The following is a 14,704-nucleotide window of genomic DNA, read 5'->3' on the forward strand; positions in this document are numbered from 1 at the left end:
ACTAGAGGAAAGACAACATACTATGCATCAAAATATCGATCGAATACCAAATTCACATGACTACTTATAGCAAGACTTATCCCATGTCCTCAGGAACAAACGTAACTACTCACAAAGCATAATTATGTTCATGACCAGAGAGGTATTGAATATCATTAAGGATCTGAACATATGATCTTCCACCAAGTAATCCAACTAGCATCAACTACAAGGAGTAATTAACACTACTTGCATCTTTAAAAGTACCAATCGGAGTCGCGAGACGGAGATTGGGTACAAGAGATGAACTAGGGTTTGGAGATGAGATGGTGGTGATGAATATGTTGATGGAGATGAGTCCCCTCAGATGAGAGGAGTGTTGGTGATGACGATGGCGACGATTTCCCCCTCTGGGAGGGAAGTTCCCCCGGCAGGACGGCCCTGCTGGAGCTCTAGATTGGTTCTGCTCAAGTTCCGCCTCGTGGCGGCGGCGTTTCTTCCTAAAAGTTCTCCCTTGATTCTTTCTGGGACGAAACCCTCATATAGCAGGAGATGGAAGCCGGAGGGTTAACAGGGGGGCCACGAGCCCCCCAGGCGCGCCTGGCAGGCTCGTGACCTCCTGGTGGCTCCCCTCCAGTATTTCTTCCGCCCAGTATTATTAATATATTCCAAAATAACTCCTCGCTGATTTTCACGGCTTTTGGAGTTGTGCAGAATAGGTATCTCAAACTTTCTCCTTTTCCAGCCCGGAATTCCAGCTGCTGGCATTCTCCCTCTTCATGTAAACCTTATAAAATAAGAGAGAAAAGGCATAAGTATTGTACCATAATGTGTAATAACAGCCCATAATGCAATAAATATCAATATAAAAGCATGATGCAAAATGGACGTATCAACTCCCCCAAGCTTAGACCTCGCTTGTCCTCAAGCGGAAGCCGAGATCAATAAATATGCCCACATGTTTAGAGATAGAGGTGTCGATAAAATAAAATACACACATGCAGGCATCATGATCATATTTAGAACAACAATATCGTCATATAATCTCTTATGCTAAAGTGACAATTCCTTCACAATGTAAAGTATGGATCAAGAACCTTATTGAGTATTAACAACCAATAATCTTTAGTCATAGAAGCAATTGCAATTTATCATAACATCGGAAAGAGTCAAATAAGAGCTTGTAGAGAAAATCCACGTACTCAATCATGAGATACTCACGCGGTACTCATGAGATCGAAGTTTCAGTTGGACACATAGAAAGATAGGGGCTTATAGTTTCGCCTCCCAACTATTTACCTCAAGGGTAATGTCAACAATAATAATTCATGATTACTTACTTCCAAGTTGATATATGAATATAGATATTTCCCTAGCACATGCCGCCTGCCAAGATAATGGCGAAATAAGGAATTTGTGTCGATCACCATGACTCTTTTAAAGATAAAAAGTAAAGGTACAAGACAGGCCCTTCGCAGAGGGAAACATAGGTTGTCATGCGCTTTTGAGGATTGTATGTGTGATCTCTTAGTGTGAAGGAACGTCATTTTATATTGCCTCCTGTGATAAAGAACTTTATTATGCAGTCTGTCGCTTTTATGTCTTCCTCATCACAGGTTCGTACAAAGCTTATTTTCCACACACTAATAGATCATACATATTTGGGGAGCAATTTTTATTTCTTGCACCGATGACAACTTACTTGAGGGATCTTATTCAATCCATAGGTAGGTATGGTGGACTCTCATGGCAAAACTAGGTTGAGGGTTTATGGATGCACAAGTAGTATCTCTACTTAGTGCGGAAGTTTTGGCTGATATGAGGTGGAAGCAAGCGTCACATGCTAAGGGATCTATAGTCATATAGCATTGTTCGGAACCAAGTAAACATAATTCATTATGTTGTCTTCCTTGTCCAACATCTACTTCCTAGCATGTAATAGTTTTATCAGTGTTGACAATCATAGACGGTGTCAAAGATGATATATTTATATGTGAACCTCTCTTTCTTTATTACTTCCTATTAATTGCAACAACGACCAAGGTCTATGTTTGTCCACCCACAAAAAGTTTCAACTAACATTCTTTTTATATGTGAAGCCACCACTTCCCATAGGATCATCACAGGATCTTTCATTCTTTTGTTCTATTATTATTCTTTTCTTTAGATCATGGCATGAAGAAAAGCCCTTAAGTAAAACACTCTTTATTCTATAACTCACGAACTCGATTACATTGGGGGTAACACAAAGCAAAACTCAAGCCTAGATCATACTAAGAAAATTATTCTACTAGATAAAGATATTACCAAAAAGGATCAAACTAAGATAAAGGTAAAGGCAAATGATGTGATGGTGATATGATACCGGGGCAACTTCCCGAAGCTTGGCACAAGCCAAGGGGAGTGCCCATACCCATGTGTTTAATTGTCTTCCTTCAGAGGTGATGGTGGTGGACTTGTTGGAGTCTGGGGTTGATTCTCCGTCTTCCAAGGCATAGGTTCTCCATCATGGAAAGATGATCGAGTGTCCGGAATCCTCAAATCTGCAGCCAACCGCATTGCTTTAAATCTATACTCATACTCACAGTTTTGGTTCTGCAGGTCGTAGATCTGGGCTTCGAGATGATCGATTCTGTCATAGAGCTTGAAGAGGTGCTCCCCGATGTCCTTGTCATCGATATTATGCTTGTTGGTGAACTCCATGATTATCATGTGGTTGGCTTGAGTCCGCGTTCCACCATCCCTTGGCACTTGAAGACTTGTTGCTCCATTGCTTCGAGCCTCGCCTCTACCCTTTCGGTCCTCTTGGGCCCCTCAACATCACGGATGTGCAACACCCCCGCATGCATCTCGATAGATTGAGGGTGTTGCAGCACCTCCGCGAGGTAGGGATTTATGACCTTCTCGAAGAACTTATCCTTCGGAACTTTTGGGGACGCCGTAGCGATCTGGATCTGTCTGCACAACAGCTCGAAACGAAAACAGAGGATATTTGCGTGATACGAGGGTCAGACCTTTCGGGAGATTATATAATGAGTTTTTACCGACCATAAGGAGTATTCCACAAGAAAACGGAGTCTGGGGGACACACGAGGTGCTCATGAGCCCCCCAGGCGCGCCCAGGGGGTGGGGCGTGCCTGGAAGGCTGTTCACCTCCTCGTGCGCTTTCCGGACTACTTTAAATTTTTCTATTTTTCTAAATATTCCAAAACGGAGAAAAATTACTATTGGAAAATTTTTAGAGTCACTTTACTTACCGTATCACATACCTCTTCATTTTTGGAGTCTGAAACAAGCTGGTAAATATCCCTTATGTACTCCTCTGGAGTTATGGTATTAATAATATTACTTTCAACATTTATGGGAGTACCTCAGATATAATGCTTGATTCTTTGCCAATTTACCACTCTCGGAAAATTGCCTTTCGCGTTGTTGATTTTTATGGCACCGGAACGATATACTTCCTCAACAATGCAAGGTCCTTCCCATTTAGAGAGAAGATTGCCTGCAAAAAATCTTAAACGAGAATTGTATAGCAAGACATAATCACCTACATTGAACTCATGTTTTTGTATCCTTTTATCATGCCACCTCTTAACTTTTTCTTTAAACAACTTGGCATTTTCATGTGCCTGAGTTCTCCATTCATCAAATGAGCTAATATCAAATAACCTCTTCTCACCAGCAAGTTTGAAAACAAAGTTGAGCTCTTTGATTGCCCAATAAGACTTATGCTCTAGCTCAATAGGTAAATGACATGCTTTACCGTAAACCATTTTATACGGAGACATGCCCATGGAATTCTTATAAGCAGTTCTATAAGCCCACAGTGCATCATCAAGTTTCTTAGACCGATTCTTTCTAGACCTATTAACAGTCTTTTGCAAAATTAATTTAATTTCTCTATTACTTAACTATACTTTACCACTAGACTGAGGATGATAAGGAGATGCAATTCTATGGTTGACATCATACTTAGCAAGCATTTTACGGAAAGCACCATGAATAAAATGTGAACCACCATCATTAAATATCTAGGGACTCCAAATATAGGAAAAATGACTTCTTTAAGCATCTTAATAGAGGTGTTATGATCAACACTACTAGTTGGAATAGCTTCTACCCACTTAGTAACATAATCAACAGCAACTAGAATATGAGTATACCATTGGACTTTGGAAAAGGTCCCATATAATCAAAACCCCAAACATCAAATGGTTCAATAACAAGTGAATAATTCATGGGCATTTCCTGACGTTTACTGATATTACCTATTCTTTGACATTCATCACAAGACAAGACAAACTTACGAGCATCCTTGAAGAGAGTAGGCCAATAAAAACCGGATTGCAATACCTTGTGTGCAGTTCTATCTCCTGCATGGTGTCCTCCGTAAGCCTCGGAGTGACACTTCTATAGGATCTGTCCCTGTTCATGCTCAGGTACACAACGTCTAATAACACCATCTACTCCTTCTTTATAAAGGTGAGGATCATCCCAAAAGTAATGTCTCAAATCATAAAAGAAAATTTTATTTTGTTGGTATGTGAAACTAGGTGGTATATATTTAGCAACAATATAATTAGCATAATCAGCATACCATGGTGTACTGCGTGAAGCATTGATGACATTCAGTTGTTCACCAGGAAAGCTATCATCAATAGGTTGTGGGTCATCGAGAACATTCTCTAACCTAGACAAGTTATCTGCTACGGGGTTCTCAACACCCTTCCTATCAACAATATGCAAATCAAATTCTTGTAGCAAGAGAACCCATCTAATAAGTCTAGGTTTAGCATCTTTCTTTTCCAGGAGATATTTAATAGCAACATGATCAGTGTGAATAGTAACTTTGGAATCAACAGTATAAGATCTGAACTTATCACATGCAAACACAACTGCTAAAAATTCTTTTTCAGTAGTAACATAGTTTCTTTGGGCACTGTATAGAGTTTTACTAGCATAATGAATAACATTTATTTTCTTATCAACTCTTTGTCCTATAATAGCACCAACAACATAATCACTAGCATCACACATAATTTCAAAAGGTAGGTTCCAATCAGGTGGTTAAACAATAGGTGCAGTTATCAAGGCCTTCTTAAGTATTTCAAATGCTTCTTCACAATCATCATAAAAAACAAATGGAATATATTTTTGCAAGAGATTGGTGAGAGACCTAGAAATCTTAGAGAAGTCTTTAATAAACCTTCTATAGAAACCAACATGACCAAGGAAACTTCTTATACCTTTAATGTCTGTAGGACATGGCATTTTCTCGATCGCATCAACTTTAGCCTTTTCGACTTCAGTACCTCTTTTAGAAATTTTATGTCCCAAGACAATGCCTTCATTAACCATAAAGTGGCTCTTCTCCCAATTCAAGACAAGGTTAATATCTTTACATCTCTGCAATACTCGATCAAGGTTGCTCAAGCAATCATCAAAAGAAGATTCGTAATCGGAGAAATCATCCAAGAAAACCTCAACAATCTTTTCACAGAAGTCAGAGAATATAGCCATCATACATCTTTGAAAGGTAGCAGGTGTATTACATAAACCAAAAGGCATATGTCTATAAGCAAAGGTACCAAAAGGGCAAGTAAAAGTGGTTTTCTCCTGATCAGATTGTGCAACAGGTATTTGGGAGAAACCAGAATAACCATCTAGAAAGAAAAAGTGTGTATGTTTAGACAATATTTCGAGCATTTGATCAATAAAAGGTAAAGGGTAATGATCTTTCTTAGTAGCTTTATTTAATTTCCTAAAATCAATTACCATCCTATAGCCAGTAACAATTCTTTGTGGGATCAATTCAACTTTATCATTAGGGACAAAAGTAATACCTCCCTTCTTAGGGACACAATGCACCGGGCTTACCCAATCACTATGAGCAACAGGATAAATAATACCTGCTTCGAGGAGCTTTAGTATTTCTTTTCTTACCACCTCTTTCATTTTAGAATTTAACCTTTGTTGGTGATCGGCAACTGGTTTGGAATCAGGATCAGTTTTAATTTTATGCTGGCATAGAGTGGGACTAATGCCCTTAAGATCATCAAGATTATATCCAATAGCAGCACGGTGCTTCCTCAGAGTTTGCAATAATTTCTTTTCTTCATTCTCTGAAAGGTTAGCACTAATAATAATAGGATATATCTCTTTTTCATCAAGATAAGCATACTTAAGAGTATCAGGTAATTGTTTTAGCTCAAACACATGATCACCCTTTGGTGGAGCTGGATCTCCAAGTAATTCAACAGGCAAATTATTCTTAAGTATAGGATGTTGTTCAAAGATAACTCTATCTATCTCATTCCTTTCATCCATATGCATATCATTTTCATGTTCAAGCAAGTATTGCTCTAAAGGATCAGTAGGAGGCACATCAATAGAAGCAAGAGCAATAATTTGATCCTTAGTAGACAATTCTTTTGGATGAGGTTGTCTACCAAACTTAGAAAAATTAAATTCATGTGACACACCTCCAAAGTCAACAGTAACAATTTGTTTCTCACAATCAATTTGATCATTAACAGTATTGAGGAAAGGTCTACCAAATATGAAGGGACAAAAGCTATCTTGTGTGGTAGAAAAAACGAGAAAAATCAGTAGGATACTTAGTTTTACGAGACAAGACTTCAACATCTCTAACAATTCCCACAGGGCAGATAGTATCTCTATTAGCAAGTTTAATAGTAACATCAATAAATTCCATCTTGACAGGTGCAATATCATCTTTAATTTCATTATATAAAGATTAAGAAATTGCACTAACACGAGCACCCATGTCACATAAACCATGATAACAATGATCTCCTATCCTAACAGAAACAACAGGCATGCCAACAACACATTTATGTTTATCTCTAGCATGAGGTTTAGCAATTCTAGCAGCAACTTCACAGAATTGAATAACATGCCCATCAACATTATCGGCCAAGAGAACCTTAATAATAGCAATACTAGGTTCAACTTTAATTTGCTAAGGGGGTGTGGGTGTTCTAATGTAACCCTGACGTATCACAGTTGCAGCTTTAGCATGATCCTTTATTCTAATAGGGAAAGGTGGTTTCTCAATGTAAGCACTAGGAACAATAGAACCATTATAAGCTATAACTTCCGCTTCAGCTGGATTGGGTTTTACTACATTAACTTCATTGGGAGGATGATATTTAAACCACTTCTCCTTAGGGAGATTAATATGAGCAGCAAATGATTCACATAAAGAAGCTACTATCTCACATTCAAGTCCATGTTTAGCGCTAAAATCACGAAAAGTATTTATTTCAACGAAGGATTTAACGCAATCGAACTTAAGATTCATACCTGACTCCTTACCTTCATCAAACTCCCAATCTTCAGAGTTGTGTTTAATTCTTTCCAATAAATCCCATTTGAAATCAATATCTCTCTTCATAAAAGAACCGGTACAAGAAGTGTCAAGCATGGTGCAATTGTCATGAGAAAGCCGAGCATAAAAGTTCATAATAATAATTTATCTAGGGAGCTCATGGTTGGGGCATGAATATAACATTGACTTAAGCCTCCCCAAGCTTGAGCGATACTTTCTCTATCACGAGGCCAAATTTTTTAGATATAATTCTGATCACGATGTACCCAATGCATAGGATAAAACTTTTGACGAAATTCCAATTTCAATCGGTTGTAGTTCCATGATCCAGTATCATCACATAGCCTATACCATGTCAATGCTCTATCCCTCAAAGATAAGGGAAATACCTTCTTCTTGACCTCATCCTTGGGCAAACCCGCAAGCTTAAATAAACCACATACTTCATCTCCTGTAAAAGGATTAGCCAACATTGTCTCTAGCATACCCGAAGGAATTTCATAATTAATATTTTCAGTAGGTGCAGTAAGTTGAGGAGCAACTCGTTGTGCTTCCAGTCGAGGTGAAGATACCCCGAACAAGCCCCTCAAAGGATTAGTTTCCATAGTGACAAGTGACAATAAATTTCAGCACACTATATAAATATTTCCTTACCAAATTCCACTCATCAAAGGCGCTTCACTCCCCGGCAACGGCGCCAGAAAAGAGTCTTGATGACCAACAAGTATAGGGGATCTATCATAGTACTTTCGATAAGTAAGAGTGTCGAACCCAACGAGGAGCAGAAGGAAATGACAAGTGGTTTTCAGCAAGGTATTGTCTGCAAGCACTGAAATTATCGGTAACAGATAGTTGCGGGATAAGATAATTCGTAACGGGTAACAAGTAACAATAGTAAAAAACGTGCAGCAAGATGGCCCAATCCCTTTTGTAGCAAGGGACAAGCCTGGACGAACTCTTATATAAGGTAAAGCGGTCCCGAGGACACATGGGAATTTTTGTCAAGCTAGTTTTCATCATGTTCATATGATTCGCGTTCGCTACTTTGATAGTTTGATATGTGGGTGGACCGGTTCTTGGGTGCTGTCCTTACTTGTACAAACATGCCACTTATGATTAACCCCTCTCGCAAGAATCCGCAACTACGAAAGAAGAATTAAGACAAAGTCTGACCATAGCATTAAACTGGTGGATCCAAATCAGCCCCTTGCGAAGCAACGCATAAACTAGGGTTTAAGCTTCTTTCACTCTAGCAACCCATCATCTACTTATTACTTCCCAATGGCTTCCTCTAGGCCCAAATAATGCTGAAGTGTCATGTAGTAGACGTTCACATAACACCACTAGAGGAAAGACAACATACAACGCATCAAAATATCGAACGAATACCAAACTCACATGACTACTTATAGCAAGACTTATCCCATGTCCTCAAGAACAAACGTAACTACTCACAAAGCATAATTATGTTCATGATCAGAGAGGTATTGAATAGAATTAAGGATCTGAACATATGATCTTCCACCAAGTAATCCAACTAGCATCAACTACAAGGAGTAATTAACACTACTAGCAACCTTACAAGTACCAATCGGAGTCGCGAGACGGAGATTGTGTACAAGATATGAACTAGGGTTTGGAGATGAGATGGTGCTGATGAACTTGTTGATGGAGATGAGTCCCCTCGGATGAGAGGAGTGTTGGTGATGACGATGGCAACGATTTCCCCCTCTGGGAGGGAAGTTTCACCGGCAGGACGGCCCTGCCGGAGCTCTAGATTGGTTCTGCTCAAGTTACGCTTCGTGGCGGTGGCGTTTCTTACGAAAAGATCTGCCTTGATTTTTCTTGGACGAAACCCTCTATATAGCAGAAGATGGGAGCCGGAGGGGTAACAGGGGCCCACGAGCCCCAGGCGCGCCAAGGGGGGTGGTGCGCGCCTGGGAGGCTCGTGACCTCCTCGTGGCTCCCCTCCAGTATTTCTTCCGCCCATTATTTTTAATATATTCCAAAATAATTCCTCGCTGATTTTCACGGCTTTTGGAGTTGTGCAGAATAGGTATCTCAAACTTGCTCCTTTTCCAGCCCAGAATTCCAGCTGCCGGCATTCTCTCTCTTCATGTAAATAACAGAGAAAAGGCATAAGTATTGTACCATAATGTGTAATAAGAGCCCATAATGCGATAAATATAAATATAAAAGCATGATGCAAAATGGACGTATCAACTACCTCTGCAGAGTGTAAAACTATTCGAATAGTCATGTCCACGGTCAAGGACAGTTGGGTGGTGCTGCTTAAACTACGTCCAGTCGTTCCCGCATAAACCGAGTGTGTGTGAGTATGTGATAAATGGTGTTTTATGAAACAGTTAATATGACCAAGTTTGGTGACTTGGCATATAGGGTGAACCCGAAGTGTTCAGCCCTCGATAGATATATTGGTATCTGTAACCTGTTCTTCAAGTAACATTTAACTTATGTTGCATACCATGAATCATGTTTAGAACAACCAAGTTGTTGTCCACCAAAGATGCATATTATTGTTATACTTCAATTGCATTGTTCCTATCATGGACTGTTTACGAGTACATTCAAAAGTACTCATTGGCTTGCCACTGGCTATATTATTGACCAGATATGGAAGGACCGGAGTTTGGAGAGGAGTACGTCTTCGGAGACACCCCTATGAAGTAGGACGCTTCCCAGTAAGAATGCGTGCTGGTGTAGGCTGATGTCATGGGCACCCGCTTAGCCCTAAGATTTCCGCTACTAGTTGTATCCGTGTGATTTGGCCTTGTAGGACCTCCCTTTTTTTGACAAGCTACTGTAGGGAAACACCCCCACATCTTTTCTTTTATTCCATTAACAGATTATATGTACATGAGAGGAGGTTGGGATGTACAAGTGAGGAGGGTGGGTGAGAAGAGTACAAACCTCAAGGAGGTAAGAAAGATATCCACTTAAGTAAGTCATCCCAGAAACTCGCCTTGATCCTGTGAGCTAAAAGGGATATATCATGAAGGAAACCAGATTTCCATTTACTAAAGCGTGGTCTCTCATGGTTGAAGATCTTGGCATTTCGAACTGTCCAAATATTCCAACAGGTCGTAAACACAACTTTAGTGAAGAAAGGATGATGAAACTCCCTTCTGGCTGGCAGTGAAGTGGTCCACATAGAGTTACCCTGCCATGAGATCTCGAGATAATTCCAAACCCTGTTGCTGAAAAGACAGGTAAAGAAGAGGTGATCTCTGTCCTCTTTGATTCTAGCATGACAAAGAATACAGAGATTTGACTCAGACACCTTCCAGTGCCTTCTTTCCAGCATGTCCTATGTGTTGAGCCTGTCCATGATGAGCATCCAGGCAAACATCTTGATTTTCATAGTGCAACAACTTTTCCATATCCATCCAGGGAGTGGGTTGGGAACAATGGGCAAGTGCACATGAATATAATATTTTTTGGCATCATAAGATTTACCATCACTATTCAACAGCCAGCTATTTTTGCAGGTTGGATCATTATCAAGATTTTGAAGTAAAGAGGTAACAGAACCCAACTCTTGATGAGCCCTGTCAGATAGAGGTAGATGGAAAAATTGATCAAAGTACCAGCTTCCTACTGCCCAAGAGTCAGACCAAAAGAGAAAAGTGTCTCCCTTGTTGGGCTGTATATATGTGACAGCTCTGTAGTTATCCAGTTTTTTTACAGATATCCCTCCACCAAAAGGAGCCACAGAGTGTGGTACCCTGAGGAACTGTGTTATGATAATATGTGTTCCAGATTAAGTGTACCCAGGGTATATCAACCTTATTCAAGAACTTGTCTGCATGTTTAAGCAACAGGGCTTCATTCTGGACAGATAGATTCACGTGATGTAATAATTCGTTATTTGGACGTAAGACTCTTAATATTCAGTATCCGATTGTCCGGTGTGCATTGATCTCTGGGATCACTGAGCATATTCATTTGGCGATCTTGACTCATAAGTCGGGGTCCCCACACAGGAATTATTGAGAGTCAAACATAGGCATACAAGCAAGCAAGCAACAATCACTTCCAGCATCAAAAGCACTCATAATTTTTTTAAATTGGTGCTAATTTTTGAGGAAAGTCAAATCACTCAGAAGAGTTAAAAACAGGGTGTTATAGACCTTACCCCCTTAAGAAAATCTCGTCCCCGAGATTTCTAGGCTAGGGGTTGGAGAGATACAAAATCTTGAGTGGGAGGTGGTCTTCATGTCCATGTGTAGCTCCTGTGGTCTTGAAGTGCTTGATGATACAAATTTGAATGCTCCGCTCGTGCTTCCCCGACCATGAGCGGGTTCTCGCAATAAGTTAGGCTTGACTCATGGTCGAGGGCTTGGTGAACTAAGTTCGTGCAAGGTTCTGGCTTGCAAGTGCATTCCAAGGTAGGAATACGTGGCAAGATAATGTGTTTGGGTTCTGGTACCGGGGCTGCTCTAGCCGGTTAGTGACATCTAGATGTCTCGTGTTAGAACATATGGACAAGGTCTTCACGTAGCTCCCTGCTGACGGGGAAGTCCTTGACTCCATTAAGGCAGACAAGCTACGGTCGCAGGTGGTCTTCATCCTCGAGGGTGTTGTAGTGGTCTTCGAAGGCTTCTCATGAAAGGGTTTGGGTTGGGTCTCGCCCATGAGTCTTAAGCTGGGAGACTCAGCGTGTAGGATGGGTCCTATCATAGGGAATGGTTCGTGAGCAGTTCTGGAAGAGTTGGGCACCCAAGAGTATAGACCAGTCATCCACTCCCAAGGTCTGCAGCTCGACAAGTTGGGGAATCACCTTTAGCAGGTTTTCACCATGATCCAGCCAGTACTCTCGTCCTTAATTTGGACCAACAAGAGGCTCTCTGATTTCCCTCGCTGTCCAAAGGTTTCATCGTCTTGAATCGCTGAGGCTTCTTGGCATTGTTGATGTAGTTGGCGCAGGAGCGGTGATTGACTTCTATTGCCTCTTCGTCACTGCCGTGGTTTCCCAACTATGGCGGTTCTTCGTCTTGTCTTCGGTAGGATAGACTTCCGCTGTCTTGAGGTCGCTTTGAAAAACCCATCCTCTTGAGATAACACTCGATAGGCATAGCGATCGATGTTCTTGGGGCTCGCCCAAACAAGACTAAGGTGTTCTTCCTCTTATTGGGTGAATAAGTATGTCATCCATGAGGATAACAACATATTTCCCCATCCATGACATAAGTACAGTGCTCATGAGACAGGCGAGGAGAACGGGAAATTGCTATGGGTGGTCGCTGGCCGAGGGGTTTGTGGTCCAACATGACCCGGTCCTGCATGCCCATGTTCATCATAGACACGACGGGTGGTGGTCGACCGAAGTACTGGCCATATTACAACGACTTAGAGTCAGTTTCGATGGTCATAATCCAACCACCTTATGGCTGGGTGAAGCTTTAGAGTCTGAAGGAACTTAGGATGTGGGTGAACGGTTATCATCTTTTCTCTAAGCACATTCCTTAGATGCCAATAATCAGACCTCTCACTCTGGACAAAATCACCCTACTTCATCAAAGATACCTTCTCACATATGTCAACTCCACACCACTCATGCTAGTCAACTCCGAGGTCTGAGGGAAGACCTTATCCTAAATCTCATAGGTTTACTATAACTACGTTACTCATGCATCTCTATGTAAAAATCTTCGGGAGAGCATACAAGTTGCTAAGCTTGAACTATGACACTACGAATCCATGTGCTCAGCTAGGTCATCCAACGGGGAGGGTACTGCATTTATATATTAAGGAAACACATAGTATACCAACCCAATATCTTGTTTTATTTCTACGAATCCGATCAAGTGATCGATCAATCTGGTCGATCACCACTGGACCCATCACTCCTACAAATCCGATATTGATGGGGTTCTACAGGATCACTTAGAGTCCTCATAATTCACATGTTACCGCAAGGATTACGTCATAGTATATCCACCAACTTCCAATATCATGGCCAACTAATCTCCAAGGCCATGCTTATACAGGTTCGTAAGTTACTTCTATAACTCCAATTACTTCTACTCGTTATCCACCGATAAACATGGTATCATGATTGAGATCATCGGGCTAAATCCAATTTGCTCCGAACCATGTGGTCTCTGTAATCATCGATACTCTATTGATATTACCTATTTAAATCAAAACTCAAGTCCAACAAGATCTCTTACCTGGTACTCCAAGTCATTATGGTAAAATCATCAAACCATATCACCTACTTGATAGTCAATTATACCACCAAGAATTATTGCCCCTGATCATAATCGTCCTACTGAATCCAACTTACTCTAGGAATATGTAGGTCATGCTACTTTATCAACTTGTTCCACCAAGTTCACCTACATTTATAAGGGTCTTACGATCCACCAAGATAGTCTAGCTATATCCTCAAGAATACTATCGTCACAACAAGCTTAGTCTAATACTCTTATATCCGAGAATGATGCTTCTTATGGCATGAGGGTTATGGTTCTAGGTTAAGAATGAAGGATAGTCGCTCCCTGTGATCACTCGTTCCATAAAGAACCTGATGCTAAGCGGGGGTTTTATCGGGGCTCGATGGGTGTTCTGGCAAATCCGTGCATTGGACACGTGACAAGAAATTTGAGCCAGAAAGGTTTCTGAAGGTTAGGTTGGACTAGGGAGGGCTTCCAATCTCGAGGAAAGCATAACCTCTACAGGTTGCGTGTGGTTGAGCATGGTATAGTTAGTGTCTTTAGTGTTAGTTGTCCATCGAAGTGGATCCTTGGTGCATCTTGTCTTACTGGTCTTCCGTTGTCGAGAGGGGTGAGGGAGAGAGAGAGAGTAGCACAGAGAGGAGTGCCTAAGGGGTGCTATAGTGCAAGTGCAATCAAACAAGTGTTGGAAAATTCAACTCAAACATCAAGATAAGGCAGGTGATATAACCACATGCTTGTTTCCTAAAGCAAAAGTGCGACTTATATCAAAGCACAAACAGCCAAAAACAAGCAACACACAACATGGTTCCATTCGAACCATTTCACGGACTCGGCTTTGCATAGGGGATTCATGACTCATCCTACCCTAGGGATTTTCGGACTCGACCGTTGTGCTTGCTTTGTGTCCCGAAGAGGGTCTACTTAGTCTTCTGGGTCTTCTCATGGTGTTGTTGTGCGTCTTGTTGTTGTTTGCCGAAATGACTTGGGCTGAAAAGAATTCCTGATGTATTACTGTTTGGAGAGTTGCCGACGAAGGTGGTTCCTCACGGCTGACATTGAGAGGATCTTCTGTCATCTTCGCAAACTTTTCATTGTCTTCATATCTTCCGGGGCGTTGAGAGTTCCAAGTGAACAACCTTTATGCAATGTTATCAGCAAGGAATGATAG

The 14,704-nt window shown here is 41.0% G+C and overlaps 1 pseudogene; it reads right to left on the reverse strand.

Moving 5' to 3' along the window:
* Positions 1–205: 205 nt before the first annotated feature.
* On the reverse strand, positions 206–9,451 carry LOC123431382 (annotated as a pseudogene).
* Positions 9,452–14,704: the final 5,253 nt, after the last annotated feature.

Source organism: Hordeum vulgare, chromosome 2H, assembly GCF_904849725.1.
Source record: "Hordeum vulgare subsp. vulgare chromosome 2H, MorexV3_pseudomolecules_assembly, whole genome shotgun sequence".
Classification (NCBI taxonomy): domain Eukaryota; kingdom Viridiplantae; phylum Streptophyta; class Magnoliopsida; order Poales; family Poaceae; genus Hordeum; species Hordeum vulgare.